Below are 22,544 nucleotides of genomic sequence, written 5' to 3'. Positions count from 1 at the left end.
TCATTAACAGAAGGTAAAAGAATATTATCCAGAAGGACAGAGAAAGAAAAAATAATTGAATTATCATGATGTCAAAAGTATGACAGGGCTTGTGACTTTCTAAAGATGAAAACAAAAAAGTCATTGTTCAAACTGAGGCATTGATAATGCTAAATCCTAAGAAATACATCTCCCTGGCCTTAAATTCAATAAAATATTGTCCAGAAATGCATCTCCTGTTTAATCCAATTTGCAATTCAATTATCTTGGTTAAAAAAACAAACATTAAAATACACATAACTAAAATTAACCTCATTGTTCATTAATACTAAACTTTGTGTAGATGGTCTAAGGACAAAGTAACCACCCAAGGCCAACAAAAAAAAACAAAAGGCCAGGAAAAAAAATAACAATGTATTTTTTAAAGGGCAGTTTTGAAATTTACTATAAAGTCTAGAAATAGCCACTGAACAATTACAGTTACAAATTTAGCTTTCCAAGTTACCATTGCATTGCAGAAAACCAGCAAGTTGTGCTGCACTAGCACCCCCTTCTCAAAGTCCTACTAAGTCCTTTTAAAACACAGACCAACTCACCTTCCTCCTTTAACTCCCTCTGTGGTTCTTTGTTAGTACCTGACTCAATTTTCTCTTCCCTTATTTTTATCACACAGGAGAACACTGGGATATTTAGACTACTTACAACATTCAAAATATTTTTGAATTAAAATAGCCAAAATAATCCAAATAAAATTAATCAAGAGAAAACAGTGATATACAACATATTTCCCTCTTTTGAAAACTTGTTTTTTACCCCAAATTTTATCTGCCTAAAGTTTACCAGCCAGACTTCCTCCCCCTGCTCCAGCCACTCAGGCACTGTGAAGAGGCTGAATCTCTCTCACAGCAGCCAGCCAGGAATTCTCTAATTTCCGACCCAAGCAGTGACCCATGCTGAGCCAGAGGTGCCCTGACAACCAGGTAGTCCTCGCTCCCCACTCCCTGTGCTGAGCAAACCTCAACACAAATTCCTCTTTTCAAACAATATGACTTGTTTTCAAGTCCTAGTTTCAACAAAGGTTCCTAAAAATCCCCATAACATGGAGTTGAAATTTATCCAAGGGTGCACACATGGACAAAAAATACCTAAACCAGCTCTAGGGTGGCATGGGAAGCCAGAACCTTGTTGGTGTGTTTGGGACCTGACAGAGTGGTTTGAAACATGATACAGTCCCTTTGATACAGCTCATGAGTTTAGAAGTGGAGGGGCCGTATCCTATTAAAAATAACAGGAAATTGGCCACAGCAATAAATCTAAAGCTTTGGCTGCTGAAATTTCTTATCGTCCATGAGCAGCTGGTGGTGAAAAAAAAATAAAAATAAAAAAAAAATTGCAACTTTTCCTTCTTAGAAAAACAACACAAACAAACAAACAATTAAAAATCACTCCAAAACCATAGCTTCCACTTGGTGATAGCTTGCATCAGTCAGTTGACAACCTTGGGATGAGACCTAGATGCCAAAGAACTTTTCCTGTCACACCAGGATAATGATGGTTTACTGCTGCCTCCAGGCAAAACCAGGTCACTGAGAAAGTGAAGATGGTGCACTAAGGTTGGCCAGTCCCAAGGAACCTTGTCAGATGCTTTGGCACTCCTGACAGTACTTTTCTCATGCAATTTCTGCCTCCAAGTGATCTCTCTGTCTCCTCTGATAGCATTTTTCTCTTTACCTACTGAAATTGAGGTCGAAGAGGACAGCAGCTGCTTTTAATGGCTTACCAACACTTAAAAGGGACTGCACCAGGCATTGTTATCTCTGCAGTTCCCACTAGAGGAAAAGCACCTTCTGCTGGGCTGGGAAAAAAATAAATGAGGGAGCAGGGAAGAGGTTGCAAAGGCTCTTCCTCAAATGGAATAAAATACATATGTCAGAGGATTTCATTCAACTGGCAGAGAATATACTGAGCTTTTTGCCAGCATAACTGTGTCTGCTGTGGGTATGACTTGTTTTCCCACTCATAAAAGGAAGAGCTTTGCCAACAAAACTTGAAAGACTAAGACCAAAAACGTGGGTGTGGGGTTCAATGTGTTTTCAGTACATGAGTGAAGTTAACTATGGTCCAGTTTCCCGCCAATCTAATCCACACATCATGTAGCGCCAGTATTTTCTTTATTTCTTACTCTGATTAGGTCCTGCAAGCATTTCTGGAGCTTTTCAGACAGACAATCCTCCTCTGAAGCAATTGTTTTGTTTTTTTTTAAATCCCAGTGTAAGATCCCAAAGGTGGGAAAAACTTAAGGGCCAGGTGGTTCAATACAAATGGCAGCTATCTACTTTAAGAGCTAAAAGCACCTCTAAAGTATGTATATTTTGCCTATGTTTAGACAACCACAATGTGCTAGTTGTATGAGATACAATGGAAAGATGAAACCACTGCACCTACTAAAAAAACCCCAATCATCAATAACAACAATAACAAAAAAACATTCTTCCAGCCCTAGAGACTCAAAAACCTGAGGATGGACCTCTTGCATTAGGACCAATTATAGCAGAATTGTTACAACATGTTTGGAGATCACCACCTGTGAATATGTTCCAAAACCAGGGCTCAGTTCTCTCCTGCTCCCCTGGAGGAAGGTGGAAAGAAAGCAAGTTTCAGTTTGGATACTGCAGGACCCCAAGAACTATCTCCCCTTGAAAACAAGTGTAAGTATAAGAAAACAGATTGAAAAAACTTCCTCTCCCTTGCATACACTAATTCTGTAAAGCTGTTCCTTTGGCTGGAAAAGCTGCACTAGAGCTGGGCATGCTATGTGCACCTTCTCATCTCAGTTATCCGATTTTGAATTTCAACCAGCTCCTGATCCCAAGCATGAGGGAGGCTCATTTTTTTCAGCAGCCTCCAAGCACAAAAAGTTGAGAGCCAAAAAGTTCCATTCCTTGATTTACTCCTCAATAGTCTCTTCTCTAGCACCAAAAAGTCTAATACACAAGTCCACAGAGTGCGTGGTGATCCCAATGGCAAGAAAACTAACATTGGCAAAGGAATTACCAGGCCACCAAAATGAACTTCCACTAGCATATTAGAAGGGAGAGTCAGAGGTATAGAAATACTTCATACTTGAGGGCAAACTCTTGCCAACGCTACTAACCCATCTGTCATACATTGTTTTGTGTATGCTTTGATTTCCTTTTTTTTCTGCGAAAAAAGAAATGCACATCAGAAATGTTACAGACCACCAGATTTGTTTCATATATTATCAAAGCTAAACACTCAAGCATTTTATGGTGATTAAGAGATTAGAGTCCAAGAGTTTTTACTCCTCTCTATGCAAGGCTCTCTCTTTCAATCAATTTAAAATGTGAAGTTCAAGGTATGTTGTTAAATCCTGAGGGGAAATGATACACAACCCACATGCACAAAGAAGTTGGCTTGCAAGAGGTTGTTTTTACAGCACGGAATCTGTTTCAATCTATGTTTGTTTAACAAGACGCAAGTCTAACAATGGTAATTTACTAAAAGCTTGTGCACTAAGTATGTACAATACCAGAAACAATGGTCATAACTCCTTCCAAAGATACAAAAGCATCTACAAAACTATCAAAACATAAGCACTGCCCTGGATTAGTTGTTTCAAAACCTGACATTCCAAACAGCTTCATCATTTCAATAATCCATCTATAAACATTTAACTAATTTTGGACTACTGTTTTGCATTCCAGCAATGAGTTACTGCCAGTCAGTCCAACACAAAAATTCACTACATGTATTTTCACTGATTCTTTTTTTTAAAGCCATATTATCATTACTGTTTGCTCAGACAACTTTTGCAACAGTGAATTGTGGCTTAACTATTGAACTAAGAACACCTATCATTCAAATAGCTATTTACTATTAAGCTCCTCCATCTATATTTAAGCATTTGAATAACCAGCTACTTGTACAACTAATGGCCAGTGACCACACAGCTGCAGAAGGCGAGGTGGCACTCTGCCTCTCCAAGGAGCCTGTTTGCCAGTGCTTAGGCCCAGCCTGCATCCTGCAGCATTACAACCATAATCACATTTTTAAACGATTCATTAGTTACAATGTCATTTGATGCTCACTAGATGATATTCTGTTCTCCCTGAGAACCCAACAGAGCTAAGTGAATCTTTGTGTTGAACAACAACCTGTGCCTTTAGCTATTGTATCGGATGGTCAAAGCTTCTTCAGTCCCTACCCTGTGTGCTCCCAACAGCTGTATTTTACAGAACATATCTCATCATAATTTGTACCTGTGCACTGTCTGCACCAGAATGACTGAATCTTTCTTAGTCATGGTGAACATGCAGACTGTAAAAAAGTTTTGGTTCAACATTTGCATTTTGCTCCCAGACAGAGTTTTATGTCAAGATAGCACAGAAACTTCTAAACAGGCAGGTCACTTCATTAGAAAAGAATCAACCAGAAAACAACCAGGTGTAGCAATTCCCCTCAAGCCTTAGAAAACAATTAACAATTGTTTACAATTAACAATTAACAACAACGTTTACAAAGGGCATTAAAAATGTTAGAAATACTTGATTAGCAACAAGAAACAGTGCACAAACCTGTTCCTGAGGACAACTGGGGAGTGGGTTGCAGACAGTTATATTATAGTAAGGTTTGTAAACTATGGGTGTTTACAGTGCACTTCTTACTACTTTCAAAAATAAAGTGTTGCACATTTCAGACACATTTGGTCTTAGTTAACCATGGCACTCAGTTAACCATCATTCAATCACACATACTTAGAGGGTGACTCACCAGATGTCAGGTGTTTAACTTGCATGTTCCCCAAGTAATATCTAGCTGCTGACATTTCTTTCTCGCCTGCCTCCAAAGCACTGTGCACAAATGAGCACACTAGTGGGAACTTGCATCAGAGGCTTAATATCATTAGTTATCATGGTTAGGATTAATATCATTAGGTGAGATATGCAATGCCATAACCACTCTGAATCATGGGATGAACTGCAAGGTGTCTCTGTAAAGAAAGTAATTAAAGGAATGGAATTTCCAAGATTCTCTGGAAATTGCTTTTTTCTGATAGCGTTCTACTTTTCAATTATTCAGTCACTACAATGCAGGCACCATCATTATTTTATTTCTTTTAAGAAATATAAATTCAATGGTGCTACCTATTTGGAGTAAACCTGGCACTTTAATTTGGCACATTTTGAAACCATTCCAAGTCATATACCTCATTGTTTTTCCCTTACTGGCAGGCGTCAGTGTATTCAACACTCATAGAGCATCTGGTTAGCAAGATGTGGCAGCCTTCAAGTTCTGGAATTCCTTTCAGTGTTTCTCTAAAAGAGAATTGTTTTGATCCCCAAACTGGTCCAGATGGTATCTCAGAATTGTCCAACTCCTCCTTTCAAGACAGCTGCCTCTATTGTTCCAGAGAGCCAAGCAAACAGGCTTTTCAAAGCAAGCCATCACTACTGGAGATGGTCTGTCTAAGGAAGTTCACAACATCTAAATTCTCTGATAAGCACTGACAGCAGAGTTTCTGTAAATCAAAACTATTTCTCCGGTGTGTCAGGCTAGAGCTTTGAAGTTTCATGCAGGTGCTGGGCTGGTACAGGTGACAGATTTCCTTAGAACTCAGAGTGCTGATCCTAAAACTGCAACAAACAGGCTTCAGAGTTGGCCTGGACCAGAGAGCCTGATCCTACACCTAGCAAAATGTCAGAGCTAGCATGAAAAAAACAGAACACTTAAAACACTTGTCAGCAACACAAGGAGACAAGAAGAGCGATTCCCATTAGCAGAGGAGATTCTGATTACTAAAGCAGCTTGTGCACTGGCTCATGTGCCCAGCAGACCTCTGAGAACCACAGAATCATTAAAGTTGAAAAAGACCTCCAAGATCATCATCAAATACAATCTTTGACTGAACACTATCATGTCAACTAAGTAAGTGCCATGTCAAAATGTTTTCCACTTCCAGGGAGCGTGACTCCACCACTTCCCTGGCTCACCCAATCCCAATGCTTACCCAATTTCTTTCAGTGAAGAAATTTTTCCTGATGTTCAACCTGAACCTCCCCATGTCCAGCTTGAGGCCATTTCCACCAGCTACTTAGCATAGGCAATAAGTTAATGCAATTAATCATGTAACCAAATAAATAAAACAGTTTTTCAATCCTTCAGTAGGAAAATGTACATGTAGAGAAGTTCATTGATAACAAAGCACAGCAGATTAAAGCCAGGCTTTTTGTACCAAAAATTTTTACAAGGGAATTATAAGGGTATTCTCGACTTCTTGCAAAATAACACCAGTTTTTCTGCAAATTGTATAAAAAACATTGACATTGAATGCAGCAGAAGCACTGTGTTTCTGCAAAATCCAGGAAATTTAATATAAAAATGCTCCTTTTTTTTTAAAAAAAAGCTGCATTTTTAGCATTTTAATACAGTGAGAAAAGAAATGCCACTACACACCTCAGTCTCTACAATTTAATCCTTTTTACTTGCACTGAATCATCATCTACTGTGTACAGTTATCAGGAATCACATTTTGTAGCTAGTAAACTAATTTAGAAAGGAAAAAGGGAAGCAATTATTTTCACCTTTTGTGGGGGTGACACTTCAAGGAAAGAGTTAATGATTGTAACTTGAGTAATACCTTGAAGTATACAGTAAAAACTACTTTGCAGAATTCAGGAGACAGGGAGAATAAAAACCAGACATTATCATCATTACTATTAAGCCTTCATTATAGATAAAACAAACAAGAGGTAAAAGAAAATGAGGTGCTTAAAGTTTCTTAATAAGCCCAACTAAAGAAACCAACACTCCTCAGTGCTTTGGAGAACTCCTTTGTTTTTCCCAGTTTGGAAGTGAAATTATCCTTTTGGAAGTGAAGAAAAAAAAAAAAATCTGTGCAGAGAAAGTGACTGTATCACTATGCTTAAGGAAATCCTCTTCCTCCAGATGGGTTTCCCCACTATGACACTACAAATTCAACAAGCCATGTTTGGTCCAAGTCTTTAACAGATATATACATTTTAGGAACTCTTTGAGCCAGCAAATATAACATTGCCCTTAAGTTACACCAAGGAAAGAGTGCCACCATTCAAGGAAATGCTCAAAAAATAAATCTCAAAGAATGAAAACTTAGACATCACCTACAACTATTTATTACAGTCCTACATTATCTGAATAAACAAGTACATTATGTCACTTGGATAAATGTTTTTCAACAAAAAGCCAGACAAAGAACCAAAAAACATTCTCAGGTTTGTAAACAACAAATATTAACTCCATTAAAAGGATATGAAAAACATACTCATGTCCAAGTTACTTTTATTTTTAATGGAAGAGTTGCCTTTGTCAGTACTCATTCATCTTCTTTGAAAAGTGTGTTTTCCATTCAGCCCAATACTAAAAATATAGTCTTCAAATATGGCTGATAAGGCATATATTTCAAATACTGCACTTTTTTATTTTTGCTTGTGCTCTAAACCAATAGCATGTATTTCCTAATGAATGTAAATATTTTCTTCAATTGTTAAAATGGATTATGTGCAATGAAAACTTGATGCTTTTTCCATCAGCCTTAGCAATATGAGGAACAAGAAAAGGGTGCTAAAAGCAGAGGTGCTTGAGGAAGAGTAGCTTTAGATACAAAGCTGACCTCTGGTGAAAAAGCAAAATCTGGCAAAGAGGCTATGCCAAAGGAAGAGGTTTTTACATCTCTTCTACCCAGACACATATAACCCACACACAAATTATTTATTTCTAAATGCTGAAATGTATTTTTGGAAATCCTTCAGAAATCCTTCAGAAAAACATTTCACAGCAAAACCTTCTGCTACAACAGGCTGCTCTTACACTGGCATTGTCCAGTTTCTTTACATCATGCAAACTACTGGACCCTTAATGCATTCAAAGAGTACTGGAGCAAAATATTGACCTCAGCTAATAATGTGCAACAACCAAATCACAAAACTGCAGGTACACCTACCACAAACCTCGAACAATGATGTGCTCAAAAGCCCAACACTGTGGCTGATGAATGCGCTCACACACCAAAATACAGAGCAATCTATTTTTCTGTATGCACGTGCAGTACAGACAAGGTCTTAAACTCATAGTGGTGTCTGGTTTCATAACATATGCCCTTCCTTATCAAATGTCATTTGTATTGCCATCCCTGCATCTGTCTCCACAGATGTCATCCCATGTAATGGAGCATATGGGCTTAAGCTGACATTGTTTGCAAACAGGAAGAGCTTTTGGCAAGAGGAATCGAACATAAAGTGATCTGCAGGCTGCCTCTCTTAACCCATCTTTGGTTGGCTCCTCTGCTCAGCTGAAACTGGTCGGCTACTTTCTGAGAGGGCAGAGTGCCAACCTGACAGATGGGCAGAAGCAAAGTCATGCCAAAGAACCAGAATGTGCATCTAATTTGATAATTAGGGGCTGAATTCCCCCTTAGAAATATTGCAATGGCAGCACACACAAAGTTTTCAAGCTTAAGGGTAAAAGAATATGCTTTAGCCTATCCAGTTGAGGGTTAATTCTGAAAATGACAAAAAAAAACAAACCAAAACAAAACACAGAAGTGAGCCATGGAGGAGGGAGGAGACCAGCCATGGGCTCCTATCATTCAGGATTAGTATTCTTCAAGGATAGAAGAAATGAGAGAAGGGGAGGAAAGACACAGCAAGATTAATCCTTTATCCTGAAATAGCTCTCCACAAGGGGCACCTGCAAATCTTGGCCAGAATATTTCTGTGACCTTGCTGAAAATAATTTATGCTGAATAGAGATAAAAGCAAGGAACTGATGGCCACTTTACAAAGCATTAAACACAGCTTTCCTGTCCACAAGGAATAGCCAAGCCAATAGCTAGTAAAAGGCAAAGGACAAAGAGTGTTTATGGCTCAGTGGAAATCAAATATAATAATGTACACACGTACTTGGAACTGTTGGCAATTATTGTCTTGGTCTTGATATACAGTGACACAGAGCTGTGGCATTCAAATAAAAAAAAGTTAACGGTAAAAGAGAGAGAGAGATGGGGACCTAATTGAAATTATCTTTTCACACATTTTACAAGTTTTCAGGCAGTAAGGCAGTGGTCCTGTGACTATCTTAGAGTCCTGTCAAAGCAGGCTCTTCTGGGTCATTTTTTCTCTTCATCTTGTGTGTTCCCTCCACTTTCTCGAGCCACTTAACTCAGCAGAATGAATGCCAACAGCCATGCACAGCTCAGTTTGGAAAAAATATTATTCTAATTCATTCTTCTTTTTCCAGTTCTAAAGTGGCTCTTCCAATTTACAGCTTCTGAAACAAAAATATGAAGAGCAATAACTACGATGGTTTCAGTTAAGTGGGATTTACAGGCTTACATTTTGGATAAACAAAGAAAATTTTTAATCTGCTCTTTTTATCATAAACCCTCTGTTGAAAAATACTCCAAGAAGCTAAGAGGTTACTAAATCTCACTTTGCCTGCTTTGGAAATCTGATGTTTCAAGAGGGCTTTCACATTGTCAGTGGATGGAAATTAGCTCTCCAACACAAGTAGTGTTCTGAGTCATGTCTTTGGAACAGAGCAGAAGGCTCAGTCACAGATATAAAATAATTTTAAAATGATAGCTGGAAAGTGTCTAATATCATATGTGCTGCTTTACAAACCTCCACTGAGACATTTCCTTCTGAAGAAAATGTTCAATGAAATGTTCTTTGTTGTACTGTCAAAGTCTGGCAAGCTGCTTCCCAGTATAGCAGGAGACTTAATTGGGCTTTTGTTTAATTACCACCAAGACAATGACACTCAAATGAAGAGCACAACACCAGCAAATGAGTGAAAGCAATCAATTAGGATGAGCCTGAAACTATCTTCAAGAGAAAGGAAAAGGCTACTCATTACTGTGGTCATAGGCTAGAAATTCAAAATATAAACATGTCATTTACTAAAATAATATATAGCTTTTAGAAGCAAATAAATTAAATGACAGATAGTTACCATAAGGGAGAAGCATCAGTTGGGCAAAACTCTCCCGAATGCACCACAGGTGCATATTTAGCAACAGCCTAGATGATACAATAAATGAATCAATGAACAACGAAAGAAACTGTCATGGAACATTTTAGGTATCAATTAGCTTGCAATGAATCAAGAAAGTAGTTGGCACCCCCAAAAATAAAATATGACAAAGAAATCTAAATATTATTCTGGTAATTCCTAAAATCAGTAATACAACTGAAAATAAAAGACCACAAAAGGATCTAGTGTATGTTCTACAGCAGTAACACAAGAATTTATATGAAATCCACAAAGAAACATCAATTGGCAAGACAGCAGAGCTGTCCAAATCCATAAAAACGTTAATGAAAAGGGTAAAACCTAAAGATAAGCCTAAAGAACTTCACATCCAGTGTTCACACTAAAAAGTGCAGTCTCCAACACTACAGGCAAACATACACACTAGCAAGCAAATGACATCTATTAGTGGAAAATGAGATTTAACCATAAGGGACACACAGAAGGTCAATCAGGGTACACAGCAATGGCAAAATGTTTGCCCATGATCTAATAAGACTGGGCTGACCTGAGGAAGTTCTACCTCACCCTTCTGAAAATTCAGCTCCACTTTTTGCTCTAAAACCTCAGGTCTAGGTTTACCTTTTGGTTTGATAAGTAAATGAGCCCATGTAAAATCCCAGAAGTCCATTATTTTCAGTTCTCTTAATGGTAAGAGAATATACTAAAGATGATGTATTTCCAGACTTATATATTCAATTTCTACCCTAGATGAGCCAAACATGACACTGTGCATCTCGGCTATTTATTTTCTCAGCCTGAGTTCACAACTGCAGGGTCACCTATTAAACAACAGCACTTTCCCCACAAGAACAAGACTAAGTAGCGATACAGCTAAACAAATTGTTGAGCTTTTTCTACCATTTATATTAGCGCACCAATTGCAGACAGAAGTCGTATTATGCTTTCTTAGCCTGCGTGTTATTACAATAGCATCTTCAAACAAGTAAAAAAAACCCCAAACCTGGTTAAGTATCAGAGTTGAAAAAATATTTCAGACAAAGTAAAGAAAGTGGACAGAGGAAAAAATTAAAAAACACAACAGAAAAAAACCCCGAACGCATAATTTAAGTGAAACCTTCATTACAGAAACATGATACTGGTACCTCCTGAAAGAGATTGTAAAAATAATGGAAAAACCCTGGTGAGACAGGAAGCTTAAACACAGCTAATCTAATGATAACTTTCATAATACAGGAAGCAAGCAGACTACCAAAGAGACGACAAAACCAGAGATTATTTTAGGTGTTTACTTATTCCCAGACGAAGCTAAAAAGCGTGCGAAAGGAGCTCGGAGTAATAAGCACGCCAGACTTAATGCTACATCCTCTTGCTTTAAAATAAAATCAAAGCACCCAACTTAGCATGTAATAACCTCCAGCAGAATTTACTTTGGTAGGAGCTGTCAGGAGTTACAAACACTCACCTTTGGAAGTGCAATTTCCTGTGGCAAACTGGTGTCCTGATCCCGCAAACCTCTGCTCACACCAACTCCCCGCTTTGGTAAGCAGGGCTGCCAGCTGTGCCGGTGGCAGGGGGGCCGGCAAGCACACGCAGAGACTTGGGGATGCAGTGTTCACCAACTGGACTTCCTGCCTGGAGCTTACAGTGCCAAGGTAAATAATTACGATACCACACTGACAGATGTGTCAGAGGTATGAGGTATTAACTAGATTTACTACAGTCTTGAATAACCGAGTTGTAATTTTCCGCTCTCCTGGCACGTAATGCAACAATGTGAGGTGTCTTACAATTCCAGGATGTACCCAACTGCAACACTTAACCTTCTGTCTCTTAGAACCCACGTGTATTGCGCTGCCTCCTCTTGCACAAGACTCTGAGCCCCTTTTGTCTAATTATGCTGTCCCTCCATCAAAAGAGGGCCGAATTTAACCTAACAAAGTCTCAGTTACCTCTGCCTTGTAATCTACTGAGACTGACAATTTAAGAAGTGTTTGGACAACATTCTCGGACACATGGTGTAATTCTGGAGCTCATCCTGTGCAGGGACAGGAGTTGCACACCATGATCCTTGTGGGTCCCTTCCAACTCAGGATATTCTATGATTCTGGTCAAAGGACATAAAACACAGTTGTCATCATCATGATCCTGGCAGGACAAGGATAATGTAATCAGTGTTCAGTCTCAGCAGATATGGCAATCAGGCATTCTTTTGTTTTTAATTTCCTCTGACCTTGCAGTTTGTCCTTGTAGAGTTCTCACTGTTTATGAGCTAAGGCATCTATGTTTGAACAAAGTTAGTACACAAACTGCTTGCACACACTCGATAATGTCTTCTGCTCAACATTACACCAGATCTTCAGAGCCACCATTCATTGCCATATTCCTTAGGTCAAGAAGATATGAAAGTATAGAAATCATGGAAAATATGAAAGATTTGACACAGGGTCTTTAAAGGCATATACAGACAAATGCTACAATGAAATACCAGAATTGATTCCAGTATTTCAAAGTGTCCTAAAAACAATGCGAACATTTCATTGTCTGATATTTCTAACTTCTGAGAGATATAAACTGCAGAGGTAAAGCTGATGATCATGTCTAGACACCACTTATCCAGTGCACAATGCCACAACAGTAGTGGTGATAGGCAGCTTGCAGCACAATCATTCACAATCCATAATAAAGAGCATCACATCTGGGAGATTACAGATAAATGGTAATCATCTGTTGACAGAAACACTCTTAAAAGCCACACATCTTTTTTATTTTATAAAATTCATTACCTTTCCTATAGATCTCTACCGTTACGGGGATATGTTTTAAAACAAAACAAACTACAAAAACCCCATGAACATTCAAGCTCTCCTCAGTCTCTTTTCCTAATGGGTAGAGGAATCACTGCATAAAGACTTAATGAAACACCCATCACTGACAACATCATCCAGAACAGATTTGGCACTGTTGGGTGCAGAGCCCCTTCCTGTGCAGTTAGCACTTGATACCCAGCCCTATCAGTTTGTTACCCTGATTAAATTCTTTTAGGTTTGACCATTGTACACAAAATCGCCACACATACCAGTAAAATAACTCCACTGAGATAAGAGTGAAGGAAATCTACATTTAAGTCATCACCCAAACAGTTCCACACTGGCTCTTGGTGACGGGCATTTAGGACCTTGCTTGGAGCACGTTGCAGAGAGCAGGTCAAATGATGTCTGACAGAATGTGGTGTAGAAAGCACCCAGCGTGGCCAGCATGAAACATTCCTGGGTATCACAGCTCAAGACAGCCACAGGTGGGGCAGAAACACGCATGGGTGGATAAATGAATGGCCTGTTAAATGCCTCAGGATAAAGCAAACGAAGTGTCTATCAAAGTACAGGTACAAAGGTATGAAATACTGCAAAGGAGGTCACTTTATTCACAAAGGCCCCAAAACACTGCACTGCCAAAAGTACTTACTTAAAGATATCTGGACTGGTTTTCTACTACCATTTTACCAGATCCTTTACTAAAAAACGGGTTCAAATAATTAATCAAAAAAAGAAACCCCACAAAACAACCAAAAACCCCTTGATCTTTTCCCAAGGTCAGTAACCAAACTCATCTTTATCCTTAAAAGAATGGTGAAAAATAACAGTTACTGGAGCTAATATCACAGGTTTTTAAATTAAAAAATGCTTTATTATTTCAAACTATGAAGAAAGTGACATCTTTGATTACAAAGCCAGAACCTTGTCCATTTTTCTGACAAAGGCTTTGACTCTTCACTGAATGCTTCATTGGACTGGTGAGTCTTCTTTTAACACAGTTTCCAAAACAGAGCTGTTCCTAAGAAATTAATACTATGAATCATAGAGTTTATTATTAGGAAGTTTTCCTAATAAACAATCTAGATTCTGCCTTGAACTTATAAAATTGTTTTATTAACTATATTACCAAAGGGTCTTTTTCAACATGGAAGTTTTAAATGTTATTTTTATTCACATATCTTAACCTTTGCAAAAGGTACTCAACAAAACTAACATGTTCTGCTTTCAAAACCACTGTCACAGGGTGCTCAGGTTGTGGCAAAAAGCCTTCTTAAGATAAACATGCACAAACTTGTTTCCTTCATCAAAAGAAAATATTGGAATAATGGAGGACATCCTTCACTGTCATTGTTCTATCCTCTGCTGCTCTCTTTCATTGCAACATGAAACATGAAGAGATGACAAATGCATTTGCTCCGATTCCATCCCAAGTAAAAAAATTAATTACTTTATAAATCTACACTATTAAAGAGAGGAGAGAAGGCAAAATTAAGTGGCATTAAACAGTGGACAATGTTACCTGAAGTTAGCTGAATGCTCCTCTTATTTAACATATTTCCATGTGGAGGACTTCATTATCACCAGCTCATAGTCCAGCCAGCCGTGACCATTGAAGTGAATTTTTGAATTTACACTGCTGAATGTATAGGGGGGTAGGAAATGCAGAATTTCACAACTGTATGCAATGTGATACTTGCAGAGGACACTGACTACACAAAGCTAACATGGGAGTTAAACCACATGCTAACAAGCTTCTACCATAACACAAGCTGAAAACACAAAAGCAGGTAAGAAACTTTATATAACATCAACCAAAGCTGACATTATTGACTAATAGACAAAATGACTAATTGTCTCCAATGCGCACCCACCCCTTGTCAGATGTTTTGACAGATTAATTAGTGCATGGGTGGCAGTCTTCATACCTAAGTCAGGTTCAAGGAAAAACTGCAAGACTGCATTAGCCTCTCCAGATAAAACCATCTGTACATCAAAAGAGACAACTGGGCCATCCTTAGACAAGGTTTTGAAAGCTCAGCCTATCCACAGTGATAATTTACCCTTTCAGCAGTGAAAAGTTATATGCAAATGTACACTGCAAGAACTCAGAGCTGTTCTGTGACCAGCAGTTTTAGGTTACTACATCAGCAGCAAAGAACAAGACCAGCTAGAGCAAAACTAACACACAGCTAGCAGAGAAGACCAAGCTACTGCACTCTCCTTATAGCTGCTTTCTTCCATTCCAGCTCCAGAGAAATGCTCATTACAAGTCAAGCAGGACTTGAGGTGGTATTTTCTTCCAAAACCGTCTCAACTACTGAACCATACATCTGCATTTCTGAATTTGCATTTTCATATGCACACAGCAATTTCCCAATCAAATGCAGAAACCAGAAAAACTTTCAAGAGGTGAACCAGCATCTGAGGGCAGGCTGTGACCAAAGAAACCAAAATCCTTATGATACATGCCAGTACTCCCCAACACACCATTTGCCTATTGCACCAAACCATTTCGTCTCCTCTTCCTTAGACTGTAATTCAAGATGTGTATTTTGTCTTTTCCTATCTGTAAACTTCTCAATACATTCTACAATACAGAAAGGAATGCAAAAACATTATTTATGAATTGAGATCTATCTCTCCATATACATCATTGTATTTAAACACCTCTTTGTAGACAATGTTAAGCAGCATGCAACAGCGAACTGCATAGCAAAAGCCCTAAGGTATGCAAAAACTAAAAATAACATTCACTTTCAAATGGCATCTTTTATTTCCCCCTTGTCAGAAAGACAAACAATTTTAAAAAAAGGAAATGAAATTGTTAGCAACTAACATACTTCCCATTTGGATGCTAAATGCTATCCCACCTCAATAATGCTCTCCTGCAAGATTTCAGTTCTATTTTAGAAACAAGATTTCTATATACGCACAGATGCATTTTGAGGCACCAAGCTAAGAAAGGGAACATGGACACATGGAAGAGAACTTGCAAAAAAAACAACTCTGTCATTGTCTTTCTCTGCTTCCAGAAAGAACCACAACAAAGTGGGGAGCAGCAGCACATCGATACTGTGATTTAGCTTCCTCTGCTGTCACAGATTCCCACAGCACAGTGTTGGCAGAAGTGGAAGGAATCACAGGAACTTTACTCAAATACATCTATATGAGTTGTTTAATCCACAAGCAGAAACTTTTCCTGTCCACCCTCAATTCTGAAACTGCCAGAGCTCTGAAGCTCTGTCAATATTTCTGTCTACCAGCAGCATACTGCACCAACCATCCCCTTCAATTAGCAGCTGATTTCTTTATCTGGTAAGCTGACCCAAAGCATCTTCCTAAACAGGCTGAACCTTCTCAACACTATAAAGAATGCAAATAGACATCGATTACACTCAGTAGCTCTTAAATGTTTGCCAAAGAAGGAAAACCAAGAAAAATAAAAGAAAAATTATTATCATTTCAGATGCCTGTTTTCAAGGACCTTTGAAATTAGTTTCCACCCCCTAAGCTCATCGTGGTTTTTCTTCCTGAGGCAGGTCTGTTCACGGGGCATTTTGCAAAGCTCTTAACGGAGAAGTCATATTTCCTCTGAAATACCTCTTTTCTCTGTTTGAGGTCGCCTGTTTCAGGGCCTGCTCCTTCTGAAGGCATCAGAAGTTTCATTCCACCTCAGCACAGGGCAAATTAAGCCACTGAATATATTGCTTTCCCCTCTCTTCTCCCTCTGTCCTGGTAAACAACAGTCACAATGTTTTCTGTAGAAATTCCTTTACACACTGTTTCCCTTTCAAAGCACCTGAGATAAGCACTGCATATCACATACCCAGAAAATGCAGGGTTTCCACCACCAACAGGATACAGTTTGCACTAGAAGGACAAATGAAAGTCCTGTGTGAAGAGGTCAAAATCAAAACGGCACCAGACATCAAAAATAGGATCTGGCTTCTATCTGTTGAATCTCTGATTGGCAAAGTCCCCTGATTTTGCCCAGGCTTGTCAAAAAACCTGGCTTAATTACCATCACCAATAAAAACCTAAAGGCATTTTATCTACAAGGTAGTGAATGCCTCCTCTCAAAAGAGGGAGTTCCATGATAAGAGCTAATCTCAAAAACCTTAGGAATGCAAACTATTTTCTCAGTTGTAAAAACAAGAAAGAATTTCACAAACACAAGTTAAAACAACTACTGGTAACCTCCCCTACACGGCCAACTTCTCCTGGGCTAAAGCCCTCCCTTTTTCCTTCAGAGAGCTATGCATTGAATCCAGCCCATAGCCAAAGGATGTCCCAGGAGAGGACATCACTTTCATGCACGTTCACAAATGACAGCCTTCCAATAAACTTTATTTTCTAAGTTCAGAGAGCAGTGCAAGGCTCCCTTCTCAACAGCTTCAGCCTTCTCAACAGTGAAGGCAGAGTCAGTCCATAATTTATTTTGCAGATAGCTGCAAGGCAGGCAGCCTGTAAGACAACTCATTCTGGCTGGTTAGACCACCTAAAAGTTGCACAAGCCCTGGCTTTTTATTCTTTAGGGTATAGCATAGTTTCTTGAAACTTCTACCGACAACTCTTAACTATGTTGTACTACATACTACATGTACTACATACACTAATTTGTTAACATGAAGTGCTGATTGTTAGATCAATCACAATGCCTGCTACTAAATCAATCTTTCTCCCAGCAGGTAGATATGCAAGAATTCCACGGTGTTGGCAATATTTTCTCTGATACACCCATTAAGCTGCAAGAGATGTAGCTACCTCCATAAACCAGTCCTTGTGCTCCTCACAGCCACAGAACTATCATTGTTACAGAAATCAAAACTATTTATATGAACTACCTGAATTTAAAAGTACCCTTTGTCCATCAGAAAACATAGTAGAAATCATAACCAAATTGAGTAATAACAGATATCAGTGCTATCTGCCTTTAAATGAAGCCTCGCTGTCACTGTCCTCTATGCCAGCCCAGGCCCCAGCACAGCACATCTCACTAAGTTAAAACATCAAACTTCAATGTGCTAAAGACTTGAAGTCCAAGTCATGCTTTCCATGAAACCTGAACATATACCAAAAAATTAATCTTTCAATTCCCCCTGCATGAATATGTAATTAAAATCTGCATCATTCACAATACAATAGAGAAACTAAATTACTATAGTGTGTCTAATCATCAGCCTGCTTCTAAGAGCATCTTCCCCTGTAAGAAAACACAAAATATCACAACAGGCACATATGGCATCATCTGTCCTAAGAGAAATTTCTCAATCCCTGTCAGATAACGTTGATTTGTGCCCTACAGCAATACAGTTAACATCCCTTCACTGTAGCCATGACTGCTCTTCCTGTCCCTAGAACAGTTCACTTATCTTGTCTGTCCTAACAGGCTTTTGGTTTATATGATCTCCTTTGGCAGAATATGACAAAAATGCTGATTTAGTAGAAGTAATTATACACTTTGGCTTTCAAGTTACTCCTTATAACAAGCCATTGTATCAAAGAGTAATGGTCAAGCACTATTTTGCACATATACATCCTACCTCCTCTAACTGACCCCCTTGACACAGTGCTACATGAATATTTCCTGCTCAACTTCATTTGATTATTTTTCAATCACTCTTCATTGATAGGAGACCACAAACTGATTACTCCTGGTGAATTCAAGCACCAGTTTAATAACAACCTTTGTGTCATTAACACAATATTACAAAACAACTGTGGCATTTTTCCTCTGCCCAACACTGAGCATTAAGAAGGCACACAAGTTCAAATGAAACATTGTTGAATTTTTCCTCTCCACCTTAATAAATACAGTTAATTTACAATCCAGTAACATGAAGGAGTAATTTGATTATTCTGTCTAACATGCATATTCTTGAATTTATCAACTTCATCTGCTATGCTTCCCTTTCACCCAGCTTTCTTGTATTCCCTTTACAATTTCTCAGTCTTCTTCAATCTTGCCTAATCCAAATACTTTTGCATCATTAGCAAGTTTTGGCACACCATCATTCATCTAGTTTATTAGATCACCAAAATGCACATTCACCACCCTCTTTTCAGAGGTGTTTATACATCGCATAGTGTAATTTTAGGTTTACATTGCTACTGACAAAATAAAAAAGTATTCTTAGTCATAAGGACAGGTAGACTGATTGAGAATTAGAGAGTTGCAGAGTCCAGAAGACGTGCTTGGTGTTGAGTGAAGCTCGGTACCTAAACTCTACACAAGCAGAAAATAAGACTGAAACAATGGCTACAGGACACCAGAGCAGTCAACATTCTCTTCTTCCCCAGCCAGCATGCATCCATTATTTCATACACCTAACATCCTCCACAAAAGTCCTTTGGTCAGAAAACCTTCTTAAAGTTAGCCAAATTTACAGCCACTTAGGTATTCACATATAGCTGACAATAACATTTGCAGCTGCTTATTAGGACAGGCATGATAAGGTAGGAAACACATTTTAGAACAAATATGCACTTCTTTTTACACACTTTGCATTGCACCATGATCTTGTGTCCTTAATTCCTTTCACATTCCTGATTTCTCCTCATTTCCTCTGACAGCCCAAAGGAAAGGGGAAGAGTTGTTGCTCCTCTGGCTATCTCCACATAGGTGAGGAGCCCTATTCTTTCAGAGGGTGTGAAGTGTCTCCTCACCAATCACCTGCTCAGCTCCACATGCACAGCAAACCAAAAGGCTTTAACAAGGGCACCCCATGGGACAGGCTACACTTGATCTGGACATGAACTGATTCCAACACCACCAGAGGAAGCTGCACCTGTTCACTGAGTTTTAAGGTCCCCTGCACCAGGGACAGGAGAATAGGGGTTAGACAATGAAGCCAAAATCCTATTTTTACCACAACATAGACTTCAACTCAGCTCTACCTCCATTCCTTTAGGAACTACTCTTTAATTCTTGGTTTTTAACAATTTCATAGGTGGAGGCAGCAACATCCGTGAAGTTTGAATAGAAAATCAGTAGATTTATAAAAAGGAACTTTTTTCACTTCAGAGAATCTTGTGCACAATCTTGTACCATACTCCCTCCTCACAGGAGGAAAATTTACACCATCCTGCTTTATTTTCAAAGATCAGGATCTGTTCAAATGGCACTCGACAAAGCATAATAGGTGAAGGTATGTTGCACTTCACAGTGGACTTAGAAATAAAAAATACTTTTATGGCATTTGCTCAGCATAAAAATTAGGCCTTTATTGAAATCTTCTTACAGCTGAGCTGGATACACTGCATACTAAGTATTATAGCCTGATTCCTACAAGGACTCGTATACATGTTTATTATTACATATATAAAAGAAATCACATGATTTCAAACACACTATTCGTGAACATGAATTGAAGCACATGGGTGGGTCTTTGCAGGACTAGGACATATATGCTGCAGCAGCACAGCCTGCTGAAAACTTTGTACCTGTTGTATAGTACCAGCAGTTTATACATTCCTCCCTCAGCTGACAAACTCTTGAAACAGAGAATTCGCTTCCAGCTGAAGAGATGGAGTTCTTCAGTTTCATACAGCATATACCTATGCTAAATGTAAATCCGTACTAAAATGAGCTACTTAAGTAACAATTAATCAAACACAGCTTCACAGCATATGAAGAGAAACAGAAGGAAGAGCAGCAGATTGGCTCAGCAGTACCAAATAAACAGAAAAAGGAAGCCATAGAGTTACCAGAACTCTGCACACAACTCTGTGTCTATATATGTAAAATACTTTCTCCCTGATTGGAGGAGCCACTGTTGGCCAAAGCAATTTGCTAAGTGCACAAGAGTGGATGCATTTCATAGAAACCCATTCCATACCTAAGTTATAGTAACTGACTCATGGGCTTCTGCTGGACAAGAATGAGCAAGAGAAAAGTCAGTCATTAGTACTAACACTGGTTGCTAATTAACTCTCATGAACAAGCTGCGCCAAAGCTACTTCTGCTACTATTACAGAAACATTTAAAAGGCACGTGTAAAACTCTAAATATAAGGTAGATACAAAAGCTCACATTGCTCAGTACAGAGATCAACCTAGCAGCCCTTGCTCTGGCCTTGGTCTGCACCACTGGATTCCTTGAGGATGCATCAAGACAGACATGCTTTACAGCTTCCCACACACAAATGCACTGGCAGAACTGATGGCCCACAAATTCTGCCACAGATTTTAGGGACTATCTTTTTTTTTTTTTTTGCTGATGGACTGTGGTTCAGCCCCTAAGTTTGCAAAGCTCCCAAGTTTTGTATCATGACCCATGAGATATCCACAAGTGCCCTCTGTCTGTAAGCAACTCTGGCACAGCCTTCTAAAGATACCAGAAAGAGTTCAACTACTGCCAATAACTGAACAGGTCCTAAAGCTTATTTGCATTACTATAATATCAACACACCCTCTATTTTATACCATGTAACAAGTACTAGATGTCAGCAACAAAACCCCCAGAGGCCAAGAGCAAAAGCTGCTTCATCTGTATTTTGTCACTCATATTTGATGGGACATTTTCAGCTGGATAACGAGAACACAGTCCCTGCTGGGACTGCCTCCCTTCACATCTCTCCTCAAAAAGAGCTATGTCCTCTCATAATATGGAAGTTGGCAGGTGGTGACTTGTGATTTGGTAAGGGGGGGAGCCATTTTATATGAATAGTTTTTCAAACTTTGAGGAACTGCAGCATGTAACAGTGCTTTTGGAATAACTAAACCCTGTAGCAACTATCTGCACGAGTTTAAAGAAAAAAGAACTGGCTTCTGGTAAAAGCATTTCTTCTATGGTTTCAGGCTACATGCCAAAAATCCCAGAAAACTTCTTGGGCAATACCATAATGAATCTGAGCCTTTTACGAGTCACTGTTCCCACCTTGTTAAAGTTACAACCAACCAAAAAGTTGCTTATAATGGAAACATATGATTATTTTATGCAAATCAGAGAGATAAAACATACTCGATAGGAAAGCTCCAGCAAGCACACATCATATCCACATACCACACATACATTATGTAACGCTTGTCCCAAATACACCCCAATAAAGTGAGCTGGTTTGAGATCTTAACAATTCATCGACTTTGCCACATCAGAAACGAGAGCAGATGTCACTCTTCTCTGCCTCGCCGCGATCTTTGCTGCGGCACTCGGCAGAGTTACAGACTTGCTGAAGACGGCCAGTTTAGGCTTGACTGTAACTAACAAAGAGCAAGGTAAAGCCCCGGGCGGGGAGGAAGGCAAACACGGGCATGCCGCGATGTAAATAGGGGCAGCCCAGCACGGAGCCCTGCCCGTTCCTCGCTATTTACAAATACCTCTTGACTAGACAAATGCCGTGTTATCTGTGTGTCTAACAGATGAAATTCACGGGCTGGACAGACGGTCCAAGGCTCGCTTACCGCAGGTCACCGACTGGCATTCGTAACCCAAGCGTGGCTATTTTGGTGGTTCACAGGCAGCGATGCAGACCCGGCGGAGCTGTGCTAGCCCGCTGCCGCGCACAGCGAGCCCCGCGCAAACGCTGCCGACCGCACACTCCGAGTGCGAGGCGCTGCTCGGGCTTTTCAAAGTCTGCGCGGGGACGCGCCCGAACTCGAGCGAACTCGGCGGCGGCTCCTTACCTGCTGGGCAGCGCGGCGGCTCCGGCTTTGTGCACGCCCGCGGGAGGCGGCGGTCCCGGCCCGCGGGCAGCGGCTGCC

General features: G+C 39.5%; 1 protein-coding gene across 2 annotated transcripts in view; it reads right to left on the bottom strand.

Annotated features, from left to right (window-relative positions):
* Positions 1-22,544, bottom strand: part of PTPN14 (protein tyrosine phosphatase non-receptor type 14) — a 110,319-nt gene extending 87,775 nt beyond the window's left edge. The window contains exon 1 of one of the 2 annotated variants that reach the window (XM_015622330.1): positions 22,467-22,544. The gene's annotated coding sequence lies outside the window, so the exon portion shown is untranslated. Of the gene's footprint in view, positions 1-16,442; positions 16,514-22,466 lie in introns of those variants that run through there. The other variant, XM_015622332.3, reaches the window with a different exon arrangement.

The sequence above is a fragment of the Parus major genome, chromosome 3, assembly GCF_001522545.3.
Source record: "Parus major isolate Abel chromosome 3, Parus_major1.1, whole genome shotgun sequence".
Classification (NCBI taxonomy): domain Eukaryota; kingdom Metazoa; phylum Chordata; class Aves; order Passeriformes; family Paridae; genus Parus; species Parus major.
This window is presented reverse-complemented; position numbering and strand designations above follow the sequence as displayed.